Source organism: Rhinolophus ferrumequinum, chromosome 2, assembly GCF_004115265.2.
Source record: "Rhinolophus ferrumequinum isolate MPI-CBG mRhiFer1 chromosome 2, mRhiFer1_v1.p, whole genome shotgun sequence".
Lineage (NCBI taxonomy): Eukaryota > Metazoa > Chordata > Mammalia > Chiroptera > Rhinolophidae > Rhinolophus > Rhinolophus ferrumequinum.
Window position 1 is genome coordinate 84,386,344 of NC_046285.1, and position 13,805 is coordinate 84,400,148.

Sequence of the window (13,805 nt, forward strand, 5' to 3'; positions counted from 1 at the left end):
CATAATGAAACCCCATCAATCAAACTCAGGAACAATCAACTTTTCCACTTTGTTTGATCTATTCCTATACCTGTGTGCTATATATTTTTTTTTTTTGCTGAAGTGTTTTAAAGCAAGTTTAAGACATTATATCATTTTATCAGTAAATATTTAAATATTTTTACTAGGTAAGAATTTTTATTTTCAATATAACTATGGCATCATTACCACTCTTAAGGAGAAGTAGCAAGAACACCTTTTTTTTTTAAGGAGGGCACAACTCCCAGTGGCCCATGTCGGGATCGAACTGGCAACATTGGTGTTATCAGCTCCACTTTCTAACTAACTGACTTAACCGGCCACCCGTTTTGGTCTTAATATCATTTAGTATGTAGTTCTTGAACAGTTTTCTCAGAGTATCTACATCAGCTGATTTGTTCAAATAAGGATAAGTCCCTATATTACGTTTGGTTGATTTGTCTCTAATTTATTTTACAGCATTTCCCACTCATTTTAAAAATGTTATTTGTTTATTGAAGAAATGAAGTCATTTGTGTTATAGAACTTTATACATTTTGGATTTTGTTGATTGTATCTTTGTGGTATCATTTAACATGTTTTTCAGTTACCTGAATTTTCTGTAACCTAATATTTTGATCTAGCTGCTTGATGAGATTCAGATTCAATTTTTGGCAAGATTAATACATAGGTGGTACTACATGTGTAATACAAAGATAGTTTGTTCTCTCTTAGTGATGTTAAGATCAATCGTTGAGTCCAGATATTGTCTGCCTGATCCATTCATTTAAAGATCCCTATCAACCTTTTATCTAGTATATTTAGCAGCCATTAATAATGTTGTAGTAAGTATTATTAAAGGAAGAAAAATGTGGAGTTTTCTAATCATAAAGATGATTATTCTATAAAGGAGAACTTCTTAGTTACCCTGAAATAGTTTGTACAGAAAATATAAGATAAATGCTAATTATTTTTTACTTAATTTCGCATTTTTTTCAGAATAAAACTGATTTCCTAACAACCTTCAAAGGTTGTTAGACATAGAATTTTGGAGTTTTATTATGAACTCATGGATTTTTATATATTTGATGTGTTTCTATCCATTATAATCACGATTCCTTTTGGATGTTTAAATTTCTATTCTTCAGCTAATGGAGTCAAAATTGGCTTTATGTCTTTTCTGAAATGGCACTAAAAGTCCCAGCTCGCTTCCTTGCTTTCAGTAGCATGACAAGATGTTCCAAGCTTATTTAGTACGTTCTCTGCCCAGCCTCATTCTGGCCTTCTTCAAGAAACGTTGCTTCCTTTTGGTGAGAAAAGATGTTTAGACACCACAATCTGGTGTCAGGGATACTTATTGCTACTGGATTTTTATTGCTTTCATGCCTTTTAAGCAGACAGACCTAATAAATATGTGCCTACTGACATTTCCAATTCAAAGCAATTTTTACTGGCTTTTTTAGCAAAAGATAACAGAGCTTTTACTTAATTTCTTTGATTTTATTTTCTATCCCACTAAAAATCTTAATTTAATGACAGCGTAATTTCTTATTTGCTTTTCCTATTATGCATATTTAATTATACAAAAATAGAAATATTATTAGAATATTTTTATTGTTATTTTGGAATAATTATATTTTATAATGATTCTGTTATTGTTTTCACAGAAGTTGTGTCATCTTGTATTTATCTCAGAATGTTATACTTAACTGAACACTTTTTCTTTTGTTCTATTATCTTCACTTCTCAGATGCTACTTATGCTACTTTGCTTTTTGATACTTTTTCTCAGATGCTACTTATGCTACTTTGCTTTTTGATACTTTAATAGTGTTAGCTTGTCTTTAAAAATAAATTCCTTATCTTTGTATTTGAGATGTTTTTTACCCTGTGAGTGTAAGCACCATGCTGTGTACTTCAGCCTATCTTGAGTAATTATGGGGTAGAGGTAGCACATATAGCAAGGGCAGGACATGTCAGGAGTTAAAAAGATTTCCCTTTTCCTCCTACGTCTTGGTAACCACCTGGTTTCTGCTGCTTCATCCCCAGCACCACGCACTGTTCCTACTTGTGTTCTGTAGTCCATTGTCCCATGACTGGCATAAGCAAGAAGGATGGTTGAGGGCTGGGGTGGCATCTAGCAAACTGGATGGCTGTCACCTCAGCAGTCTCCCCATCAATTGCTCTGACCATTGTCATAGAGCTAGTTCACAATTGGGAAGAATGGCGCAGTTCTTAAGCTTTCCCACTTTGTTTGCAGCTGGTCTCTCTTTTGTCTGGCTTTGCATTGTGCTTTCATCTTCTAATTCAGTCTTATCTACCATCATCTTTCAGAAATATTATTTAGGGTCCTCCATGTTTTCCATTGTTTTTTCTTTGGAAATTTTAAATGCAATTATATGCTTACTATATGATATGCGTTTAAACATGCATGTTATCATATGGAAACATGCTATCATATAGAAATATATATGCTATCATGAGAAAATATAAGTTATCATATAAACATTTTAAACATATCCAACAATTATCAAAATTGTGGTAATCTTGTCTTACCCCTACCTCAAATATTTTTATGGATTATTTTATAGAGAATTATATGCAGTTCAGCTTTTTAATATATAAATATATTCTATCTAGACCACATAATGAAGTCCTCAGCATCTCACCTGAAATACTTTCCTCTTCTCCACAGGACTCAAACATTAAGTCCAGAGACACCTGGGCTGTGATACTCCTTAATAAAGAATGCTTTCATCTGGAGTCCACATTAAAGTTTCTATTGCTGCGTAAAAATTACACATTTGGTAACTAAAAACAAGATCATTTATTATTTCATGGTTCTGTGGATCAGAAGTCCAGGTAATCTTGACTGGGTTAGCCTAGGTCTGACATAGCTGAAACCAAGTGCCAGCCACGCCTGACTCTTATCTGGAAGCTCTAAGGAAGAATCTGCTTCCAAGATCATTCAGGGCATAGGCAGAATTTATTTCCTCCTGACTGTGGGACATAGGTCCACATTTCCTTGGTAGCTGTCAGCTGGGAGTTACCCTTACTCCTAGAGGTCTCTCTCCAACACTTGAAGTTGGTCCCCTCCGTCTTCACAGCCAGCAATGGTGTTTCCTGTCATTCCTATATCTTGAGTCTCTCTGACTTCCTGTTCTACCACCAGCCAGCCAAACTTCTCTATTTTTAAAGTGTTTATGTGATTAGATTAGACTCAGTAGCGTAACTTTGGTTTTAATTAACTCAAAGTCAACTGGTTAGTAACTTTAACTACTTCTGCAAAATCCCTTTGCCCTGTAAGATAACGCGATCACAGACATATTAGCTTAGATTCACAGGTCTGTGGATTAGAGCAGGACATCTTCAGGAGCTATCTTACAATCATGCCTACCCCTGCTCATTTTTATTTCAGTTTTGCCTCCTTCAGATTAGGTTAGCTTTCAATATCTCCTGAAAAAGTTGCTTCTGGTGGACACTTCCCTATGGCTTGGAAGTTTGTCCATATGTATCAGAATTTCAAATTGTGCTGTAGTGGAGACACATATTTCATATATAAAAAGATAAGTACCTATTCAAAAGAGTTTTTGAGTGTTAATATGATTCTCTCACTTGGAGAAATGATTAAATCTTCTTCCATAAAAACATTGAACTCCTTTCATAATATTGCATTTGAGGAGAACACTGTCATTGAAAGAAATATGTTCAGATAGCTACTGAGAGTCTTAAAGTATGCACAGGAAAGTACTTTCTAAATCCTTTCTTTTCAAAATGTCCACAGTTTTTGATAAATAAAAGGTCATGTTAATCCTTTCAGCCTTTCAATCAGCACCTTTAACACAATTAATTGACTTGGCATTTAATACATGATTGTTCTTGCATTCTACTGTTATTATATGAAAATATTGAATTGGATCCAGAAGATATTAAACAATTATTAGTTGATTTTAATTGTGGTAATGTCTGCATTTAATTTTCTCCCTCTAGTTTAATGTAATTAAATAACAACTTTGCTTTTATAAAATGTAACCCACTTTGCGCTTATCCTTACATGTATGGAAAATAAAGGTTCTGAAATCTTCTCATGATACAGCTGTAATAATAACTAGTAACTTTCATTTCCAATATGAAAGTTATGTGACCATTTGTGTCCAAGGGGCAATATTTTAAAAAACAGTATTTTGCTTTCAGAAAAGAAAGATTGCAGAAACTTAACTTTTAGCTCTTCATATTCTAAAGACAGTTTATGCTAATTTAGAAAGTGGAAATTCTCTTATCTATTTTAATTCTTATCCTTTATATTAGGAAGAATAAAATAGATGAATGTGTTGAACAGAATGCAAACTCTGTTTTGACTGTGGGTCTCTTTGTAGCACTTAATTCTCCTTATCGGTGTCTTGTTCTTCCCAAGACACCTGGGACTTTGAATTTTATCATTATGGTGAGCAATTTTTGACTTTGTCCAACATCTGTGGCCTGTTCCTTTCACAGTAGCCCTTAAATTTCCTTTGGGGGACTCCCATACTCCCTTTGTAGTACCTCAGTCTCACCTAGGCATCCGATGCTCTCTTCCTGGACAAAACCCAGTTGAGGCTAATTTATTCTTGATACTGATACTCTCAAGAAACAGCCTGTTACTGATACTGGGATCCCTGGAGCTTCCCAGGTTCCCGTCCTTCCTGCAGCCTGTCCTACAGCTTTTCCTTCAATTCCTTGAGCTATCCCCATAGACTTCCCCTATATTTCTTCCTCACCCACTCCTCAAGGTAGCAAGTTCTTTTCCTTTGCCTGCAGCCAAAGAAACCTAAATGACACGTTCATGCAACTGTACAGAAATGACTTCAATTCTATATCCACTAAAGTTATCCTATATTTATCCTGTTACTATCCGCAAAGTTCCCAGTGTTTCAAGGCTGTAAAGAAGAATTTGGTGGGACTTTGCCAAGTTTTTTTCCTGTTGTTTTGATTTCACTGATCAGTGGCTCAAATGCTAACACATAGGAGATTCAACGCATTTCCTTTTTGCATTCATGAAATCCCAAACACTATTTGAACAGCGACAAAAGGATGTAGAGATCAATCCTGTTTTTGTACATTAGCATATTTGGAGGGGATAATAAATATTCCAGCAGGTTGAAGTGCTAGTACAGCATTTGAGAGTCAGAGCTATTGTCCGGTAGCCCAGGGCCAGCCAGTTCCAGGAAAGTATGTTGGCAAAGGGGACACGCAAGGTGTATGTTATGGTATTTCTCAGATATTTCTCTATGTTTGACTTGTATTTTCACGCATTTATGCCACATTGGTGGTTTCTTAAGATTGCTTAGAAATACAATCATACCTTTGTGCTACAAATTAAAAAAAAAACTTATGTGAAATTTCAGCTGATTTTAAATAGAATTTATTTTTTCTTTGATTACTATAAGTTATTATGCCCTTTTGACCCTTTATCATTAGCCATATTGTGCCGTTTCTGTGTTACTTTAAAAACTTAGATCCCACTTGTAAAAGTATATATTTTTTATATACATATATATGCCATGAAGAAATATATATATATATTTATAAATATATATATATATATATACACATATATATATATATATTTCTTCTTGGCATAAAGGAATGTGTTTGCTGAATGTTAACTGGACTGAGAGATAAAAAGGGAATGTTGTGAAAACAATGCCAAGTTAAAGAGGTATGGGTAACAAAAGAAATAATTAAAGGAAGAATGTTAGAAAGAAAAGAGAAATTAAATATTTTTTAAAAGGAAATGGAAAAGTTTGAAGCTCCCAAATAGCCTAGGGGCCTAAAAGATGTGCCAATGGGACAGATTACACCTCATAATGTCAGTGTGATTGATTGTTTGGTTCCCTATCTCTGTGAGATTCTAAACATTTTCACTTAGCTTCTTTCTTTCTCTGGGCTCAATCGGATCACTACAAACTGGAAATGACGAATTCTAGGACAGTAGCAGTGGTCTGGTGTCAGGTCAGCTCTGCTTCTCTTTCTATTCTGCCTTTGCTCTTATTTCCACTCGCTGGTTTCTCACCATTTACTTTGACCATATACCCAAGTCTATAAATTGAGTCATACTTTCATTCTTGCATCAAGGATACTTTTGGCTACCTATAATGAAATTCTGAATACAATGGCTTAAAAAATGGAAGTTTATATTATATGCTGCATATTTCAAAAACTCTAGAAATCCAGAGTTAGACGATCCAGGACTGGTACATTGCTTAGCAGTGCCATCAGAGATTCAGAACTTTCCTATCTTTTGACTCTATCCTTTTTAGCATCTTTACATATATATACTTGTTCACAAGATGACTGTTACACTTTCATACATTCAGGGTGAGCTTAAGGTAGGGAGAGGGAGAAAGAGTAAACGGAGTATTGCTGTTTTAGGGGAACAAAGGCCTTCTTGATGCCTTTTCTCCCCCTGCCATCAGATATGAATGTATATCTCATTGATTAGTGTATCAGTTCTTGTTGCATAATAAACAACTAGAATATCTCAGTGGAGTGCAACAATAACCATGTATATATTATGCTATGAGGTGCCGCTGGTAAGAACTGGGCTCCCTTGGGTGGTTCTGCTGAGTTCTGCTGAGCTCCCTTATGCATCCGCATGTTAGCTGGAGGCTCTGCTCTAGGCTGGATTAAGCTGGGCTTGGTTGAGGCTTCTTAGCTGAGGCAGCTCTGCGTCGTAGGTTTATTTTCTCCTGGAACTAGTCAACTGTCTCAGGCAGAGCACAAATGCAAGAGAAGAAAGCAGAAACATGCGAGATCTTTTGAGATCAAGGCTAAGAATTGGCAAGGACCATCTTATTGGCCAAAGCAAATCACATGGACGAGCTCATACTCTGATTCGGAGAGCACAGCAGATGTACAGGCAAACCACATGGCCATAAGAAGGGTGAAGAGTTGGAGTTTTAATGTGATTTTCATAGACAGAATGATGCCACATGGCCATTCCTACCTATAAGGGAGGCTGGACAACCAAAGCATTTAGCTGGGGACACTGATAGTGAAATAACCCTATTTCTTTCCTTCTTTATTTTTTCTTTTCTTTCTCCTTCTTCCATTCCTCTTCCTTCTCCTCTTCATTCCCCTCCCCCTTCTTTTTCCTTCTCTCCTTTTTGTGAGGAAAGAAAGGTGCAAATGGATATCGAATAGGCAGCCGACACTGACAATCATCATTCTTTACATTATACTCTTATATCTTTGTCTAATTGCTACCGGATCTCTCTGACACCGGGCCTTTTCTTGACTTCTGCCCATTCTCTTTTCTGCTACTGAAACCCTAATACTGAACTTTGTCTCCTTACCAAATAGCTCACTTGTTGCCTCCTGCCATGCTGCTGTGGTGTCATCTCTTGCTCTCTGCTGGGGGTTCCCCTGAATGCCATGGTACATTCTCATCATTTTCAGTATCCCCATTTAATTTTGATCAATGTCAAATAAAAGAAAAATATAATGGTATATTTGTGGATGTTAAATATAAATTATCAACATTATAATCTCGTTGACTAACTGTGATAATCAAGAAATAAGATGACATACAAGATAAAAGAATCGATGAATTAAGACTAAAGATACAAAGCTAAAGCAGAAATGGGAATCGCAAACCAACAGCTATTACTAAGAGCCTAATGTGGGCAGGTTCCCTTGAATGTAATGGTTATTGACTGAGATCAGCAGAGGAAGTGGAGTGGAAAGCAGAGTGGGAGAGTGTGAAGGTGGACGTGGCCCAGGAAGGATAAGACAGGAATAAATGATTAGAAATCCCAGCTGGATATCAAGACTTGGTAAGCAAAACTTGTTTCTGATGTTTTAGAGACAATTTCTGAAGCAACTTGGAAAAACTTTTAGTGAACTAGGCTTTGATGTTGTTTTAATTTTTTCTTATAAAGTCAAAGCTGTCTATCAAATCTTAATACCAGTGCATTTCTATAATATTGGCTCCATGCTATTCCCATTACTTTAGAATACTTATAGAATTCAGATATAAATGTGATTATTAAAACCAAGGAAGACTTTTGGCTCTCAAACAGAGAAATATGCCTTAAAAGGAATTTATCATACTTAAAGATCAAATAGTTTCTTTCATTAACTCTCAAAATTTAAGATAAAGTTTCTCGGAATCCTGGCCACATCTGATTGAATATGTTTATATTTATAGCATATACCTTTATAAGAAGGTGTAGCATAAAACAAAACAAAAACACTTTGGAACACAGGAGACCTAAATTCTACCACTGGCTCCGGAACTAATTTGACACAAGAATTTGTATAAGTTGCTTAATGTCTCTGGGCCTCACTTCGTACATGTGTAAAGCTGACATGTGTAAATAATTTTATTACTTTATTTTTAAGAGGCGATGTGATTATAAATTAACATTTAAGTAATAAAAACGTGTAGTAATAAAGTCAAGTAGTACCAAAACTGCAAAGGTAAAATATTTGTTTCTTTTCTCTAACCTCAAATTCTTACTTTTTGTTCACTAGTAATAATCTGTCTTACTTGTAGACTTTCAATGCTGTTACCTTCATATGCAACTATAGGAATTCTGAGGCCCAAATGGACAAAGAGAGCAGGTCTTTGTGCCCAGTACCCGGCACCGAGCCTGGCACATAGTAGGCCCGCAGTAAAGGACTGCAGGACAACTGCGCTTGATGCCTAAATGCCTTGATCCTGGTGCCCCAGGTCCTGTCTTACAAAATGGCTGGTGCTCAGTTTCTTCTTTGGTGTCCTGGCCTTTTTGTGCCTTGTCATCTCCGTCATCACTATGGCTTTGAGCTCTGCCCTGAACCTCAGTCTGTGGCTGGGACTCAGCTCACTCCTGGTAGATTTTTTTCCTGAAGCCAAGCACAGCTTCCCATCTGGCAGCAGCCTGACACCGCTGGGCACACCCAGTTCTTGTCTCAACCCAAGCCACCTCCTCTTTGCAATAGCGTTGATTCTTCCAAGTGTGGTGGCTGTGTCATAAGAAAACATGTAACAGTATGGGTATTTTTAGGTCTGTGTTGTTTTCTCATGTGCCTGCTGTACAGTAAATGGGCACCTCAGGCCAGCACAGTCATCTGGAGGCCATGCCATAAGTACAGTGGGGCTGTAATTTATTGGCTCTGAGTTTTCCCAGCATGACCTCAAACTATTACTTAGGTCTTTAGAAAAGCTAACAGACTGTTAGCTGCCTACAGGTTCTAGGACAGCTGCCTACAGCAACGACATAAAATATGTTAGACATTAACTGCCTAGAGGGACTCCATGTGGAATTTGAAACCATAAGAATATCCACGGGCTTTCTCAAAAAAACTTTTCTGGAAGTGATGTTTCTGTGTCAGCTAATCTATTTCTCTGGAAGCCTATTGTAATAAACACAGAGGGCCATGAAAATGCTTTCGCCGTATTTAGCTGGAATTTAAAATTTCATTAAATATAAATGGTACGATACTCAATATTATTCTTGTGTATCTTGCTCATTTCCCTCCACATTATATGTTATACATTGATTTATGTTGATACATATAGCTTTAGTTCACTAATTTAAACTGCCACATAGGAAGACGTTGTATGAATACTGTAACATTCATCCAATCCCCCACTGAGCTGTGAGACTGAGAATAATTATTGCTTTACACTAATGACTATTGGGGTGGTTTGTTATACAGCATCATTATAACAATAGCTAACTGATACACGAGGTATGTACACCAGTTTTATTAGATATTGCCCAAATGATCCTCAAGGTCTTTGTACCAGTTTTATATTCCTATGATTGCTTCCAAACATACTTACCATACCTTGGTATTGGTACATTGTAACATTTTTATTAATTTGATAGGTGGGAAATGGTATCTGATTGCCTTATTTTGCATTCTTCTGATTTTTGATCAGTGTGGTTACCTTTTCACATGTTTGTTGGCCATTTAGATTTCCTATTCTGTGACTAGTACCTGTTTCAATTCTTTACCTATTTTTAAATTTGGTTATTAATACTATTATTATTAATTTTAGAAATTATTGTATTTATTCTGCATACCAGTCATTTTTCAGGTATGTGTGTTGCCAATATCTTTTCCTAGTCCTTAGCCTTTGCTGTGTTGAAGTTTTTGTTAATGTCAAATATATTAATAACTTTCTTTATAACGTGTGTAATTTGTGTCTTGTTTGAAGACTTCTTTATTACAACCAGATCGTAAAAATATATTATCTTTCAGGTGTTAAAAAGTTTCGTTCTTTACATTTTGATTTTTAATCCTTTGGGATTTATTTTCGTGTGTGGCATAGGGTGAACATATGATTTAATTTTTCCCCCAATTGTCCTAGTTCCATTTATTGAATTACTTGCAATGTCACTTCTATCATACAGCAAGTCATATATTTCTGTGTCTGTTTCTGGATTCTATTCTGTTCCTGGTCTATTAGCTTTTACCTGTGTCAATACTTTCCTAGGTTAAATGACAAAACTTTAAAATAAATATCTTAATATCTGTTCTTTAGTCCTTGTTCTTTAAATTTTTTCTTTGTTATTTTTGGTTCGCAAACTCAGGAACTTCCTGGGTGAATTCTGAAATTAGCCCTGTACACATAGCGCAAGGAGAGACTGAAGGAAGAACAGATTGCTCCAGAATGGTGGGTGGTAAGGTTAAAAGCAAGAACACTTACATACGAGGGCTGTCGTGGGGTCCTCAAGATGAGCAGATTTCTGCCCCCGCCCACCAGAATCTTGATAGTTTATTTAGAGGCCTTAACTGGGATCATTCACATATACAGTCCAGAGGGTCTGAACAACACATTGCTCTCTCAAGACTGCATCCTTGGAACTGGCTCTGGCTGTGGGAACATTGGGCAGAATATACACTCCAAGGACAAGGTAAGAGGTAAGGAGCCTCCTATCACCAGGGTCCAGCTCTCGGGGCAACTGGCAGTCACGTCCTTTCGATGACCTTCAGCAGTTTCTCGTTCCCTTTTGATTTTTCATATGATTTTAGAATCAGTTTTTTAAGTTGCATAAGAAGCCCTATTGGGATTTAGATTGGAACTACATTAAATTAATATATTAATTTGGGAACATTTGACGTTTTTCAGGTTGTGAGCCTTGCCATCCATAAATAGCGTATTGCTATTTTTTTCTTCAGATCTTCAATAATGGCGTCTCAATTTCTTCACAAAGATCTTGGACAGTTCATTCTATTTTGGGATACTTTTTGTTTTATTGCTATAAAGAATGCTCTGTCTTTCTATTGCATTTTCTAACTCATTAATGACAATAGAAAGGCTATTTTGGTTTGTTGATTTTGTTTGTTAACCCTTCTGAATTTTCTTATTAATTTGAATGATAGGTCTAAGAATTCTCTTGAATATTTTATGGAGACAATCATATTGTCAGCAGATATGGACCGTTTTGTATATTCCTTTTCTATGATTATCTTTCATTTGGTTTTCTAGGTATTTCAATAGTATGTTGAAATAGAAGTGGTGATGAGGGTCTTCTTGTCTTACTTCCAACATTAAAGTGTCTTACGTCCAACATCAGGTAGGTTGGTCATGTGTGTCTTTGCTCTCAGATCACTGCCCTTTTCTTGTAAACTGCATCTCCCAGATACTCCCAACTGGCTTTCGGCTAATTTTGGCCAATAGAATGCAATGCCAGGAGACTGGAGTTGAAGGAATGAAGAAGTCAGGGAGTTTCTCCCCTTCTCTTGGTGAGCCAGAGCTCCATCTCTGCCATGATACCATCGTGTACTAGACAGTCCCTTATTTAATGTACCAGAGAGTCTCCATGTAAATGCAGCTGCTTGGTGGCCTTAGGTCTTGAAATCTATTTGCACTACCTCCTCTTTTTGTCCCTCCACTAGGGATGTGATAGCTTCCTGCTTCCCTAATTTTGTCAACTTTTTGGCTTTTAGTAGCTCTCTCCACATCTCTGTAACTAGTTCCCTAAAGTAAATTCCTTCAGTAGAACTATTTGGTTGGGCTCTATATTCCTGACTGGACCCTGACTAATACATCAGGTTATAGCAGTTCCAATCCACTAGTTTGTTAATAGTTTTATTTGTTTTGTTTTGTCTTAATATCATAGTGAGCATTATATTTTATTAATACTTTTCGGTTTTGAGTTGCCATAGGTGAACAACTATTGAGAGGTTTGTATGTTACTTCTCTTTTGTTCTGTTAATGTGGTATATTAAATTTACCAAGTGAAAATAAACCATTTTGCACTCCTTGGTTGAAAACTTTTTGTTCATGATGTTTTTTAAAAGTACTGCTGAATTCAATTGTTTGCTATATATTAAAAGGATTTTAGTATCTCTTAATGAGTGTAATTGGTCTATAATTTTCTTTCTTTTTTTTTTTCTTTTTGTGCATTGCTCTTATCTAGTTTAGTAATACTGTTTCAATGCTTACTGGTAGTTTAATTTTTGTTCCACTAAAAGGAAATTTATTTGTTTTAGCTTTTAGGATTAACCCTTCATCTTTGATGGTTACAGTTTTAGTAGGAATTTATCCTATTGGATAATCATATCTTAAAAGTTACTTCTACATTACTTCTACATTTTTTCTTCTATCCTTTTCTTGTATTCCTATGAGATTTACATTGGACATACTCTCACCTCTATGACTTTTTAAAATTTAATTGCTTCTTTTAAGTAGCATCATGTTTTTACTTCTTACAAGTTGGGATTTCTTAATTGTTTCATGGATATGATTCCTTTATCAATTTTAATACTATATATGTTTTGCTAATTTCTCCTCTTCCCTGTAAAATTTTTGTCCGTGGAAAGTCTGATACTCTGTCTTCCAGTACCCAAACCAAATGCACATCTCCAGGAATGCAAATTGCTGTGGTCTCTGTTCTTCTAAGAAGGAGTTTGGCTGAAATTCCTTTCGTTAGACAAAAAATAAACCATGATTAATTTGATGCTCTACTTATTTTAATTGGGACTTAAATTTTCTCCATGTAGATTATCTGTCTCTGTTTTTTTGGGAATTATAATAATCGTTAACAAAACTTAGAGTGGGTTTTATCCTTTTTACAGAGTTAAAATATTCTTCTGCTAGTCTCTCAGTTGTGTCCAGACATCATGTCCTCAATTCAATCACCATTTAGAAAAATGGGTGATATTTTCTCAAATGGCTTTTATTGATGTGAAAAATTAGAGAATGGCTATTTCATAAAGTATTTAAAAGGCTCTCATAGTGAGTATTACAGGGAAACTATAGGAAAGTGATAGGGCAATTTTATTTTCACTCCTTTCACTCTCCAAAAATCTCTAATACACATGTATTAAAATATGGAGTGGGAGTTCCTTTTTTTCATAGACTGTTGCTAAACTTTTAAAGCTATAAATAATTGGCTGGCTTGTACCACTCCTTATGGACGCATTATCAAGTTCTCTTCTAAAAATGGACTGTTTTAGGGACTCTATTTATTTCACTGCTCTGTTTGTATTCTAGATATGTTCAGGTGTGGATTTACTTTTATTTGTACTACTCAAGAGCCATTGTGCACATTACACGTGAGGATTACATTTTTCTGCAATTCAGGGAAATTATCAGCATTTTATTTTCAGCTGTCAGATTTATTGATTGTAACTATTCTTCATGTCTGGAACTCTGATTAGTCTTATGGTGGGAGCATTTAAGTTTGTCTTCCAGGACTCTTAAATCCTTTTCATCTTAAAATAAAAATCTCTACGTTTTTGTGAAAGTTCTGGTTCAATTTTCTTGTACTCTCTCCCAATTTATTAATACTTCTTTTTGCTAGTATTTATATCACTTATTAATTTTTTAAT